Source organism: Leptinotarsa decemlineata, unplaced genomic scaffold (genome assembly GCF_025532065.1).
Source record: "Leptinotarsa decemlineata unplaced genomic scaffold, Ldec_3_MD MMD2_tig00078422_RagTag_RagTag, whole genome shotgun sequence".
NCBI classification, from domain to species: domain Eukaryota; kingdom Metazoa; phylum Arthropoda; class Insecta; order Coleoptera; family Chrysomelidae; genus Leptinotarsa; species Leptinotarsa decemlineata.
The window spans coordinates 6,410,571-6,425,893 of NW_027412747.1; the positions used below are offsets into that span (position 1 = coordinate 6,410,571).

General features: G+C 35.8%; 1 protein-coding gene and 1 long non-coding RNA gene across 3 annotated transcripts in view; one reads left to right on the plus strand and one right to left on the minus strand.

The window, feature by feature from the left end:
• LOC111506332 (Adipokinetic hormone receptor) overlaps positions 1-15,323 on the minus strand; it is a 330,108-nt gene that overhangs the window by 39,789 nt on the left and 274,996 nt on the right. The window lies entirely within an intron of this gene.
• LOC141487283 (uncharacterized) overlaps positions 12,823-15,323 on the plus strand; it is a 28,321-nt gene continuing 25,820 nt past the window's right edge. Inside the window, exon 1 of the long non-coding RNA XR_012468306.1 lies at positions 12,823-12,973. This is a non-coding gene — a long non-coding RNA (uncharacterized lncRNA). The remainder of the gene's footprint in view (positions 12,974-15,323) is intronic.

Sequence of the window (15,323 nt, forward strand, 5' to 3'; positions counted from 1 at the left end):
ACATTTGTAACTCTGTTTTTTTGTATCTACATCTATTATTTATAATGAAACTTCCTTGAAAATTGAATATTTATGTTTTATTCATATTATTATATGACTATTCAGTTGGAAAAAATCGTGCTAAAAATACTTTCAACACTAATATTATATATATATATATATATATCTGGTTGGTGGTCAAACCACCAACACTGACATAAAAACTTGGCAAGTTGACTTGGGTGTCACACCAATAGGTGATTCCACTTATGTTTCGCTTGCGTTTACGCAGCTATTTTTATCAAGTACTTTCTTGGTTTTTCTCATTTTGTCTTCAATCGAAGACCGCCTGCGCGGTACTGACGATGCCGAATTGGCTGAAACAGCTGTCTACCGGTGGCTCTTAAATTGAAATCAATATGGGAATGATCAAAGAGTACCTACTTTGTCTATTAATTTTTTGATTTTCATGGAATTATTTTACAGCAGCTTGACTGCATTAACCTTTCTAGATTTCATATCATTTCTAGAAACATGTGGATTTGTTTTCCGATGGCATTTCAGGTTAGCTTCCCAAATTTCTGTTACCGCAGTTGTCGGTTGATTGGTCAAACCACCAACACTGACATAAAAACTTGGCAAGTTGACTTGGGAGTCACACCAATAGGTGATTTCGCTTGCGTTTGCGCAGCTATTTTTATCAAGTACTTTCTTGGTTTTTCTCATTTTGTCTTCAATCGAGGACCGCCTGCCCGGTACTGACGATGCCCAATAGGCTGAAACAGCTGTACATGTATGTATGTATATATATATATATATATATATATATATATATATATATATATATATATATATATATATATATATATATATATATATACATATACATGTACAGGGCGCTTGAGGTCGCTGTTCCTCCCGTATATTTTCATTCGTGTATTCCAAAGGTGCCTTCGATTTATTTGCTGCGTGAGACTCGGAGATGTCGCAACATAGCGCTGTCCTCTCTTTGTCAGTGACTTTGTCAGTATATGAGTTCACGAATTCAGAAATACTTATGTTTGTATGAATTAGTCTGGGCTTTAAGTTTAGATTCGTGTTAAATGGACATACTTTTTGAAAAATTAAGTGGTTAGGCTCATTCGATCCGGAATATTGTCTAGATTATTGTGAAAAAAAAAGTAAATTAGTTCATAAAAAATTCTAAAAGTTATAAACAATTGAAAACCCTAGAAAGCAGTGACATGTTTTTAAGTTCCGCTTGCGGAATTTATGTTTACGAAAAATTTTGAAGCCTTACAGCTGACGATATAGCGCCGTATAGCACGTGTGGCAACACTAATGTAAGGTCATATAAGCTGATACTTTTTGTAAAAAAAATCCATGTTCATTTTGAAAACTATATTCGTTTGGTTAATTTTCGTTTACTTTATCTCCTTCTTGGATATCTGGCTTGTTCCAAATGAGGCCACATGATAACACTTTTTTGAGGCTTTCAAAATCAAAATACTAGTATGGAGGGGCATAACAAACAGTTATGTGTTGAAATTTAGGTGATCGTATTCATTTCAACCACTTTACTTTACCCTTAGAAGAGTTGTAGCAACAAACAGATACATTTTGTTCCTCACACATATCTTCGAAATCAAAATTATTTGTTTCATTCCCTAAACACTCCAATTTCTAACACCTCTCATATTTACGATTGATGGAGAGATTCAGTTCAACCCTCACCAACATCAATCAAGATCATTTTCCCGCATTACAATTCCCTTCCAACTTGCCCATTAGGGTTTGTTGTCGTCTGAATGATGTTGGTGTTTTTGTTGAAATTAACGACATTCTCAAGGACACTAGTTAACGTGATAAATCTGCTGGAAAACAATTTTGATATATCTCTTATTCACCATCGAAGAGTCGTGATGACTGAAAAAATCGACATGTGTAGCTCGTGGACAGTTATAATAATCGCATGACTGCTTCTTTTAGCGTCCTAAGGACGATTTTATCGATGTACCCGCAAATCATTATATTTTTCCATTCAGTCTTTCATGATGTTTTTCTGCGAAAATGAAATATGTTGTCAAATCCAAAATACTTTTGGATCTATACTTTCAGTAAATAAGTACGGATTGTTTGAAGGATATACGTTTTCCTTATATTATAGATTCGCTACCGGAATCAGGGCCGGATCATTAAATATTTTGCTTATAGGCTGAAATATATTAACGCCATCCTTCAAAAATAAAATTTCAGGCTAGCTTCCAAAACTCTTCAGATATTTCATTCTACGAGAGAGAAGATAACATTTTCGAATTGAACATTAGCGAACCTGGAAGTAAATAACATCAATGATGAGGAAAAGTAATATTTCCATCGTACATGGAAACTTGAAGCAAATGATTTTATTTTGTTCTCACACAGATATCCAAAGACAATTTTTGTTTTTCTACTGTAACAGGGGTCAATTTTGTCTGGAATCTGGGTAATAGTAAATAATTTTCAGGATGACAAACTTTATTATATTGTCGGTAACGACTCTTAAAACAAAAAATTATGATTTGATTGCAGACATGTTACAATAATTTTATTAGATGAACATCTGAAGGTTTTAGGTATCCCGTATCACATCGCTTCTTGCGTTCATAAGGTTTGTTTTCAACTATTTTACGTAATATTTTACATCGCTATTTGAATCACTATACAGAAAAAAGTCTGCGTTGTTATCACACTCGTTATTACCATTAGTACTTGTCCAAGGACGCTACATTTCAAACAGGTAACAAAAATTTCAAGTCGTTGTAACTGCACTATTATCGAATTTCAACACTCCAATTGCGATCAGTTCCTGAACTGAACATTGACTACACGACGGCTATAACCATCCACGCATTCTAGTCGTCACCGTAACATGACTTCAAATTTAATTTTATGACTCTTCAGCCAATTATAAAACTCGTAAAACTAGTGAAAATTATCCAATACGAACCGCAAATTCTTCAGTTCACGTGGACTAGTTCGCAGTGGGTTCATTTCTATGCATTGGTTTTTTTGGCCTTTGAGGGCGCCGATACCTGTAAGTATGCACAGTAACGTTTCCATTGAATGAAATGAATTAAAACACTTTTGTCTAAATACTACTGGAAAATTTCCATTTATACGACCGGTTTCGGGTTTGATCCCATTATCAAGTACAAACATACATACCAATGATGAAATTAAACCCGAAACCGGTCGTATAAATAAAAATTTTCCAGTGGTATTTAGACAAAAGTATTTTTATTTATTTCATTAAAGTGATCATGAATTACAATAAAGTAAACAAGTCATTAATCACACACAATACCGTTTACTCCAAATATATCTCCCGTTATTAAAACGCCATTTGTGAGATCAAGGAAAACTCTTACTCATAGTAGGCCCTATATTTCTTTTTTCATATGTCTTTGAAACATTTCAATGCTATGTTTTGAAAACGTTGTAGTGAATAGGCTGAGTCAATAACTCCACAAGCTACTTTCTTTCGTATTATGAATTATATACGAATTGGAAACAATGAACAAGTAGTTCGGATCATTTTGAAATTTCATTAGGTCAAATCTAGATTCTCAAATTACGAATTACGATGAAAAGAAATGTTCCTACAGGAATTTACTTTTTTTTTCAACGAGTTGGAAAAACAGAAACGAATCCTGGGTCAGTGCAATAACTTCCAGTGATATTCGCGAATTGAATAATATGAGGAGTTTTTATTCATTTCTATATTAGTTTTTGTGTAAAAATTAGTAAGGGAAAATCACAAACAAAGAAGTCGAATATCCTTTTTGAGTATGTGGAATATACGGCCTTTATATAGCATCAATAATTCTCCGACTGTGCTCTTTGTATTAGACTTCAGGTTAAAGAGAATATTGCTTCAGAATTGGGGACGACTCGAAAGTAATTTAGAATGTCGCCTACATGTGAAACCCGTGCCCTCGACGACAAAAAGTTGCTACTTTGGTAACGATTGGTCCTAAGTTAATTTTACGCGTCAGCCTTGATTATGTGATATCCGATTTCTAACTCAAATAAAATAAATAAATGTTCTATTCATACATATTTTTTGAATGTGACTGGCCTAAGATCGTATTTCATTTCTAGACATTGTGAAATTAATTTAGTATGGCTTGTTGAATAATATTTTGATTATTATTGCATAAGGACACATTGTAAAATTATATTGAAACTAGCAGATAAGACAATATTGTGAAATTAATCTAGGACGCTTAAGACGCAGGCACCTAGAAAAGGTATCTATGGTATAAATGAGGACAACTTTGTAAGTATGATTATTTTGATCTTCCTCTTGGAGATGATCACGTGGTGATAGAAAGACGTGTCGAGGTGTTAAAATAACGGTTTGGTGTTGGAAAAAAAGCTGCAGTAATATTCATTACTAAAACCAAAGGTTTCATTCAAACAGTGCATCACAAATCCTCAAAAACAGATTAAAAGAATAGTTCTGTGGTCATTGAAAGATCTTCGAAAGATCGATTGATTTTATAAATAACAATTACTTCTGAAAAATGTTCAGATCGTTGTTCAGATCGTTTATTCATTGTGTATATTCAACAAACCTTTTCATTACTTTCGTCATTGTAGATTTGGGATGTTTTCATTGAAAATTCCCGATTATATCAACAAAGTGATTCATGAAAAGGTAAACCATATGTTGTTTGGAATGGCATCTTCGTCACTATTCATATACAAAACGTCGCTGTTTGCTGACTTTCGAAAGCATCCAAAATTCTAGAATCTTGTACAGATGTCAACAATTTCAGGCAGCGTTCATTTATTCTTTGGCCATACTTCAAGGCGTGTTAAGCGATTTTTCTGGTCTCCGAAATCAGATATGTGCCGCGTGTTTTTTGAAACGACTTTCAATAGCTCGCTTAGTCGGGCCGACATATTTTTTGTCAGAGTCCTCAACATATTCCATATATCCACGACTTTTATTCTCCAACACCTTGTCTTTAAGTTTATTTAACATTTGTTGAGGAGAGCAAGAAATTTTTAAGGCTACTTTTATGTCTAACTTCTTGAAAATACAACTCCATTCGTTAGTGTATCTTGGTTATTACCGAATGGCAATAAACTTTCAATCCAGTCGAAGACATACGAAAATTATCCCTGAATCTATGTTTGCTCATCAACGTATTCAATATATATGAGGAATACTTGTTGCTTTTAGTTGTGCCAATAATAAGATTTTTCTCATTGCAGATCCATCCTTTTCTCAATGGTATGAGCTATCTGAAATATATCTGAAAGTACTGCTATTTTCCTGTTGACACAAAATTCTAGACCATGGCTACTTCTAATTACTAGGACATCCAATAATGTAACTTTCCAATTTTTCCAATTGTTGTGAGATGAAACAAAGTCCTCAGATTTCTTTGTGTCAAGTATTACAAATGCATCGTTTCAAGTCTGTAATAACGGCCATTGCGAGAGTAACATAAAATATTATTTTATTCATTGAGATCGAGGTCGATATTTTTCCAGTTGAAAAAGCGCTGAATTACTTTATGACTGTCGAACCTTCGAGCGTCGTTGTGGTCATGTTAAAATTTACTTAGACTAAACAAATAAATGTATTGCATCCTGCCGATGATCATACACTTGGGAAGGTTTAAAAAAACGCTGATATGAGGTTTTTGTGGATAGCGTAGCTGACGCGAGGGCTTGGGAGTGGCTTGCGAGAGACGAGACAGAAAAGGTCGGTCACCGGATCTCGTCGAGACGAGATCGGGGGTCTCATCCCTCAGCCTTTTAGGCTGAGGGAGGTGGCCTAAATAGGGGAGATATTTTGTTTGTAAGCGCGTGGGGCGAAATTTAAGTGAAAACGATAGTGAAATCTTAAGCCGGTATGGGGTACAGGGGAGTTTAAATTAAAAGTGTTGGTGTAGAAGACACACCGGGTCAACGAAACCTATGGTTGACCACAAACCACACAAAGAGGCGTTATGTAAGTGTTTGTTATTTTTTTTCTACTAACCAGTTGATATTAAGAGAGAGTTCACATAATATTCTATCTGAGTCCACTTCCTATATACAAAGAGGTTACATATTGTGGGGTTCCTAGTGCTGATAGTTAAGCTAGAGTACAATTACAAAAAAATGGTGAAAATTTGAAGTTATACACCACTCTCCCTGAAGTAAAAGTAAAACTAAAAGTATTTTGTACCGAGTTGGTATGTTTATAGTTGTTTAAGAGTTTGAATTAAATAGTGAATAACACAGTAAACATTTGCGGCGAATTATTTGTTCTATTTTCTCTTGTTTTATTGCAATTCAACATTTTTTATATAAGATTTTACACGTTGTTTTTTTATTATTTTGTCCATAGAGTCGTATTCTACTTATTATACTTTATATTTGAAACTTTGGACTTTCATTTTCTCTTGGACTGAGAAAAATACCATCCTAGTAGAGTAATATGAAGTTAAGAGAACACAAACAAATAAGAGACCTTTTGTCAATCTACCGAGAAGAGAATAGTGAGTGAAAAGCATTTCAATTAAGATTAAAATTCAGTTCTGGAACCACACAATGAGAGAGAATATAAGTAAGTATACCAAATGATCAGATTTAAAAAAGACCGGCCTTCTTGCGATCAGCACGAACTCTACAGCTTTTTCGGACCTGCTTTGATATTCAAAATTTGATGCGGAGAAATCTGCATCTGGTGACAGCGCTGCTAAATGAAGGAGAAACGAGCTAGAAAGTTCCTATACTCGAAACTTTGAAACCTTCAGTTTCATTCGTTTTCTCTTGTATTGAGAAGAGGACCATATTATTACACTGGTGACCTAGCGGTGGGATAAATAGATGATTTATTTTGTTTATAAATCTGATCACATTGGTTAACTGAGAGGTGAAATAATTTTTTTTTTGAAATAACTATGATTCTGTGTTGAATAGATAGTGGACAATGTAGTTAGTGAAGAAGCAGTGGTTAATTAAGTAACACACTGTATTTCCGTTTTGTATTTTGGAAGTATCTGCATTCTTATTAGTTTGGGAAGTGGATTAAAATATGATTCATAGCTAGGTTTTATAGAAAAAAAAAGGAATTTTTGGAGTGTAGGCAGTCTGAAGAAATTGAAACTTAAAGTAGCCACAGGGAGTTTATTTTCTAAAGTTGGTGTTAGGGAGGAATAAGGTGAATTTAATTGTAGCGTTTGCCGACGGAAAATAGTAATGGCAAAGTAGGAGCTTAAGCGAGCGAAGTTAAATATTTTGAATAAACTGAGTTTTGTTGAGATAGGTGGAAGTGTGAAGTTAATGCTTGCAGGAGGTAATAATTTATAGAGAGATAAATAACTTTGTGTGAGCGACACATACTGGGTGTGTCCGATAGGTCTCAAAGGGAGGAATGATTTTATTGAGTTGCGTAGCGCATACAGGGTGCATTAAATAAGTTGACTATACATTTGTAAATGACATTGAGTGTCCTAGTGTTGTGTTAAACCACTTTGGGTTTAATAGTATACTTTTAAACTATTTTAAAATACTGAGAAGTTACAAAGCAAAAGAGTTCTCTGTGGCTTTGAACAGTTAATTTTTTTGATAACATTTGTGTGTCCCAGCAGCATTGGCAAATAACTTCAAAATTCATGACATTCTGTTAGGAAAAGTTCAGGGTGAATTTTATTTTGCCTATTCGTTTTAGTATGCTAATTGATTTAGTATTGGGACAAAGAGAAAAAGGGACCAGAGGATTAGATAATTTCTTTATCTTATTTTAGAACCCAGACAGTCGGTTCTATAGTGTTATTAAAGAAGAGGGTGGTACGAATAAAAGCGGTTTTTGCTTCGTATTTTTATGTGATTTCATTGTTTTAGCGGGATGTATATAGAGAGGAAATTCTTGTGTTTTTCAAATTAGTGAAGAGGAATACATATACAGGGTGATTAGAGTAAATTTTTGTCAACTGAGAGAATTATTCTTTCATATGTCTTGAGCTACTATTCATGGGATAAATCAATAAACGAGATAATAAGTGAGCCTTGGGTAGAAGCTAGAGTGAATAAAATAAGCTAGGTAGTTCTTTGAATAGTTGTACAATTTTTAAGGGGTAGGAAAAAGCCATTGCTGCCTAGAAAATAATTAAAAGAAAAAGTAGGTTTTTGTTTGGTTTGAAAAGAAAAAAATTGCTTCAGGCTGCATTTCAGGTCATAAAAGAAGCCAATAAAGGTAGGTTTTTTGTTTTTTTGGTATTTTTATGTAATGTTTTGCAAAATGCTGAACTCTCTCCAATGTTTTCACTAACGCTCCAAGTAATGAAAAAGACCAGTGACTGAGAGGTGGCACGGACGTGACGTTAGAAATTCCACCATAATGTGTGGGGACCAGTGACGTATCCACAAGGGCTATATAGGAAGGTTTTCAAAGAAAAATGTGAAAAAATATTCTGAAGGGTGGATAGACACGTAATTAGACGGATGGTCAGTTGATCAGAGGTTGAAGTAATTTAAATTTCAAATAACGGGAAAAGTTTTATTTTTGCTAGGCGATTCGGTTTAGGATACTTTATGTTTGTTTGGTTGAAAGCCTAATAGCTAGGGATATTTGGGTTACTTATATTTGTGGAGGAAAGTACTTTTTTTTGGTATATAGCTAGGAACTTTGGGGCAGATTTGTTTATAGTAGGCGCCTAGACGCTCTGCAGATAGGGGCGCTCGAATACTACTGCCGGTAAGTATCGACCGTGGGGGTAGGAGTCCCACTAAACGGATACTATTCCTCCCGTCGTATCGTTTGTTTTCATCGCACACGATACGGTGGTAGAGGTTGTTGGAGCTCTGAAGGAATGACGCTCTGCAGACAGGGGCGACGATAGAGAACAAAATGGAGGCATTGGCCTCAGAGGAATATGATGCGAGGACGCTGTATCCCCTCCGTCATAGCGAGAGAGATTGTGGCTAGTCGCCACAAAGGCAGGAAATTGGTAGTCCGTTGCTACAGCGAGGCAGTGGCCTCAGAGGAATGTGATGTGAGAACGCTGTATCTCCTCCATCATAGAGAGAGATTGTGGCTGGGAGCCACAGAAGCAGGTGATTGGTAGCCTAGGGCTACAACGAGGCATTGGCCTTGGAGGAATATGATGCGAGGACTCTGTATCCCCTCCGTCATAGAGAGAGATTGTGGCTAGGCGCCACAAAGGCAGCTGATTGGTAGCTCATTGCTACAGCGAGGCATTGGCCTCAGAGGAGTATGATGCGAGGACGCTGTATTTCCTCTGTCATAGAGAGAGTGTGGCTAGAAGTCACAGAAGCGGGTGATTGGTAGCCGAGGGCTACAACGAGGCATTGGCCTTGGAAGAATATGATGCGAGGACGCTGTATCCCCTCCGTCATAGAGAGAGAGATTGTGGCTAGGCGCCACAAAGGCAGGTGATTGATAGCCCATTGCTACAGCGAGGCATTGGCCTCAGAGAAGTATGATGCGAGGACGCTGTATCTCCTCCGTCATAGAAGTGGATGATTGGTAGCTCATTGCTAAAGCGAGGCATTGGCCTTAGAGGAGTATGATGCGAGGACGCTGTATCTCCTCCGTCATAGAGAGAGTGTGGCTAAAAGCCACAGAAGCGGGTGATTGGTAACCCATTGCTACAACGAAGTATAGACCTCAGAGTCAAGTGTAATGAGATTATGTCTCGGAGACGTGCTGCTAGGAAAAGGCACATAGTGTCTGTTAGAGAAGATTTACGGATGAAGTACTTGTGCTCATCTATGAGCGACCCTGAGAAGTGCAGGAAATCGTGTCCCACGATTTATAAACCGCTAGTTTCATAGCGAAAATGGATGATCATGTCAATAGGACATGAGATTAGAAGTAGGGAATACCGAAAAAAGAGGGCGCGAGAGTAGAGGGAAAGGTTATAATAAGGGACAGGTCGCGAAAGGGTCTGAACTCCCGATATTGGATATCGCGAGAAAATGATCTACCGTAGATATGGGTAGGCAGGATCATATTCCTATAAAGACATTTTTAGTTGGTCATGAAGTCTGCCTGAGCCGCTTATATTAGATTGTATAAGAGTAGGATTAGTTAGCGACTTGAGTTGTGGATTGAAACCATGCGTAGTATGATTGAATTTTTCTATGTTTTGTTGGATAATTGATTTGATAGGAATTTGATTCGATAGAATTGATTATGTGGTTGACATATGATGTTCTGCACTATTTTGAATAATTGTGATTATTTTATTTGGACTTTTGTGGATAATATGAACAATTATGGTGGAGAAGGAGCAACCGGAGTGAGGCAATCGCCTTGCTTATGGGAGAAGGCAACAGGGAGCTGCCAACCTAGCAGATTGTGGAAGTAACCTTGCTCATGACGTCTGGCTTCATCACCCAGGTGAAGACCACGACAGTATCGGAGTGCGACAAATAATAGTTCGCGGTGAATAGACTTTAGACTTTTAATGAATTGCAGTGTGAACCGCGAGCGGCAGATAAATTGCAGTATGAGTGCCACGAGGGTATTTGAACAGTGGTATACCCAACCCAGGATGAAGGCAAAAAGGTCAGGGATCCTTTATATATAATGAACCAGTAGCGTCGCTGACGTTATATCAGGAAGCAGGAGTGGCGTACACTCAAATTTTATTGAGGTGTAGTAGTAACGTCTTGACTGTTCAGAGACATACCCCACTATAGAGGTGCTGGTATAATTGCACCATGGTAGAAAATGTCAGGATCAACCCCAAATCAATATATTGCGAAGGAATCCAGAAGAGCAAGTGGGCTCATCGAAAATATGTATGAACAGTGGCCAACGCATTCGGCCAAGTATAGAGGACCAGTTATCGCGAGCTGTAGTGCCCAAGCCATAGTAAGGCACAGTACGATGGACTGAATTTGTCGCCAGTGCGCGAGAGAACTTTTAGCGAGAATCATGTGAATATTAATGTAAGCATCATTTGGTGAGGGTTGCGAAACTTATAATCGCTAACTCTCGAGTCTAGTAGTAGCAGCGTTCCAGAGTAGCAGAGTTGCGGAAAGTCCTGGGACTTCCCGGACTCGTGAAAAAGGTTACTTCCCGCATCACACCACACCACATCAGGTTACAGCAGGCAAGGGAGCCTCGCTGACTGCAGAAGTGAATCACGCACTAACGCGAGTGTTCGCGAGTGCAGTGCGCGGATCAGACGCGAAATCTTTGTTCGCCGAAAAGTGACAGAATTTTTGTCAGCATTAGTATACATTACGAATTTTCATTTTGGTATCATATTGTTGTTTTATTTGATTGAAAAGTTATGGCACTGTGTGCCCAGAACTTTTACGAAGGGGGGAGTAGTGTAATAACGGCCATTGCGAGAGTAACATAAAATATTATTTTATTCATTGAGATCGAGGTCGATATTTTTCCAGTTGAAAAAGCGCTGAATTACTTTATGACTGTCGAACCTTCGAGCGTCGTTGTGGTCATGTTAAAATTTACTTAGACTAAACAAATAAATGTATTGCATCCTGCCGATGATCATACACTTGGGAAGGTTTAAAAAAAACGCTGATATAAGGTTTTTGTGGATAGCGTAGCTGACGCGAGGGCTTGGGAGTGGCTTGCGAGAGACTAGACAGAAAAGGTCGGTCACCGGATCTCGTCGAGACGAGATCGGGGGTCTCATCCCTCAGCCTTTGAGGCTGAGGGAGGTGGCCTAAATAGGAGAGATATTTTGTTTGTAAGCGCGTGGGGCGAAATTTAAGTGAAAACGATAGTGAAATCTTAAGCCGGTATGGGGTACAGGGGAGTTTAAATTAAAAGTGTTGGTGTAGAAGACACACCGGGTCAACGAAACCTATGGTTGACCACAAACCACACAAAGAGGCGTTATGTAAGTGTTTGTTATTTTTTTTCTACTAACCAGTTGATATTTAGAGAGAGTTCACATAATATTCTATCTGAGTCCACTTCCTATATACAAAGAGGTTACATATTGTGGGGTTCCTAGTGCTGATAGTTAAGCTAGAGTACAATTACAAAAAAAAATGGTGAAAATTTGAAGTTATACACCACTCTCCCTGAAGTAAAAGTAAAACTAAAAGTATTTTGTACCGAGTTGGTATGTTTATAGTTGTTTAAGAGTTTGAATTAAATAGTGAATAACACAGTAAACATTTGCGGCGAATTATTTGTTCTATTTTCTCTTGTTTTATTGCAATTCAACATTTTTTATATAAGATTTTACACGTTGTGTTTTTATTATTTTGTCCATAGAGTCGTATTCTACTTATTATACTTTATATTTGAAACTTTGGACTTTCATTTTCTCTTGGACTGAGAAAAATACCATCCTAGTAGAGTAATATGAAGTTAAGAGAACACAAACAAATAAGAGACCTTTTGTCAATCTACCGAGAAGAGAATAGTGAGTGAAAAGCATTTCAATTAAGATTAAAATTCAGTTCTGGAACCACACAATGAGAGAGAATATAAGTAAGTATACCAAATGATCAGATTTAAAAAAGACCGGCCTTCGTGCGATCGACACGAACTCTACAGCTTTTTCGGACCTGCTTTGATATTCAAAATTTGATGCGGAGAAATCTGCATCTGGTGACAGCGCTGCTAAATGAAGGAGAAACGAGCTAGAAAGCTCCTATACTCGAAACTTTGAAACCTCCAGTTTCTTCTTTCCCCTTTCATTGTCTTCAGAAACAGACCATATTATTACAAGTCCATGGAAAGCCAAAATCTTTCCTAAAAATCAATCTCTTCTATGGCTGGGATTGAATCAAATAAGCGAATGAATGTCATTACGTACTGTCATCGATGACATGAATAGATTCAATTCATTCGTGACATAAGGTCGTAATTTTATGAATGAATTGAGTGCTTTATCTCATAATGTTATTCAGATTGGTGCTGAAAAGACAATAAGGCAGGTGTCTCATCCCGAAACATCGATATCCGCCATTGAGGATGACAGTGTTTTGTGTAAGTGAAATTTTTTCTCTTTCATATACTGTATTGTGTAACAATCCTGTGGATGATATCTGATTTTTAATTCCATAATTCCATAGAGAATATTTATAGTGCAAACTTAATAGGAAAGAGTATCTTTTGTATAATTCAATGTTCATATGAAAGTAGTTGTTTCAAAAGTGTTTTCTTCGATGTTATTTGATGTTTATATGAAAGAAGTTGTTTCGGGAGGGTTTTCTCCAGTTACTGTGTCTGAAAGTTACTTATTTGTGTGATGTACACATCTTTGTGAAGAGTTTATTTTGAAACTAAAACAGTAAAATGTTAGATGTCAATTAATTTGTTTTGATTTTCCTACCAATTTGTCCATTTTACAGAATTTCGTGCTCACAATGTCGGACAGAGTGGTAGGGAAATTAAAACAAGAGTTCTTGAACATGTTAAACTAATTGACAATTTCAGAAACTTAAACTTAGATGAGTATAACACTGTATAATAAGTTTATTCTCTAACCACATTGTTAATTACAACCATATTTTTGATATTGATTATGATTTAGATACTTTTTACGTCTGCCAAAAAGGAACTTTACTTAATTCACTTGAAATTTTTGAAAGTAATTCTGCTATTAATAACCCTAATGTCATATCTCTTAACGAACAAGTACAGTTTGATTGCCAAAATTTTATCAATTCTCATAATTTTAACTAAATTTTCCCTTCCTTAATCTTCCATAAACCCTTATTTTTGTAATGAGATGGCACGTATAGATGGTACGGGATCTGTTTGCTCAGAAAACGAGTCGATTTGTATGAGGTGTTTCTCCTCTTATTGTGTTATGAGTTTGTGGATCTCAAGTCATTGTTCCATGTCATCTTGATTTAATCTCTTGATATCATTTTGACAGTTGATTCCCCTTTCTCATTCAATGAACCTTTTTCCTGAAGTACGAAAAATCACTCACTAGCAGCGCTAGTAGTTCGGTAGGGACAAACACTGCCTAATCCTCATATAAACACATGATAAAGTACAATTAAAAAAGAATTTTTTAATAAAACATGTTCCTGGAGCAGAATTAAAATTTGCAACTGTAAAGTGTAACAATGTTGTAACATTGAAACGTTATCTTGCATACCGTAATTCAAAAGTAACTGGAAAAAAGTGAATTAATAGATAGGTTAGTATACAGACTCTAGTAAAAGAATAGCTGTAGATTCAAACTGTAATAAATGAAATTAAAAATAATTATGAATTTCAGATTTATTTCCGAGTGGAGTATGGATCAAATATAGATGGTAATGAAATAAATTTAATTAATTATAATAAATTAATATGATTTAATAAACGATTGCGGTTATATCTCATTCTAATCAATGGTAATTGACTATAAAAAATTCACTATTCATTTTATGTTTAGAGCATACATATGAATACTTATTTATTTTTCGGACTGTAAATCCACTCTCCTCGAAGCATGTATCCATTTCTTACATCTAACCTCATCAATATGAGGTTTTATAAATGTTATAAAAACACGTTTTCTTTCGGATATCTATTATCCGATGTACAATTCGCAAAACAGCAATGCTTTGTTGGCATTATACTAGCACAAAATAATTTTTTATATCAGATTTATATTTTTAAATTATAAATCAATATTACATAAATAACACTGTTTTACTTGTGAATAATTTATGTTTGTCCCAACTACTAGTGCTGCCTCTCGTGACACGTTCGCTGTACTATTCTCAGGAAAAAGGCTCATCAATTTAGGATATATTCTTTATAAGTCGTTTTCATGTACCGGTTGATGATTTTGATGTTAATAAGTGGGTATGAAGGCTTCAAGCTGCCCATAGTTCAAATACTGAGAACTATGATGTTATAAATTTCTCCTTTTTTCTACTATATAAAAAAATATGTTTTAATTATTAATATGTCATTGTGACTATTCGTTTCATTAGTAATATGGATTCATTTTCTTTTCTCCGTTATAAAATAAAATATTTTCTTCTCCATGTAAGTACTTTACACTGCATTATATTAACTATTGTTACGTTGTTCTTCTTTCATTGTAGAATTCTAAATATTAGCCGATGATGAACCTGTATAGGTTCGAAATATGTAGTGATTAATAGTTTTACGCTCTAACATCTAATGGTGACATTAAATTGTGTAGACGACTTCGATTTTTTATTCTTCGCAAACCAAAGTTTGTAGATCTCTGCGGTTTGACTCAAATTCATCAAAGAAATCTCTCAATTCTGATTCATTTTTGATATTATTTACTGTCAATTTCAAAAGTTCTCGTACGTGAAATGCAGTAAGTTTTTTATCTCTTCCGGAACGGGATTCTGAACTC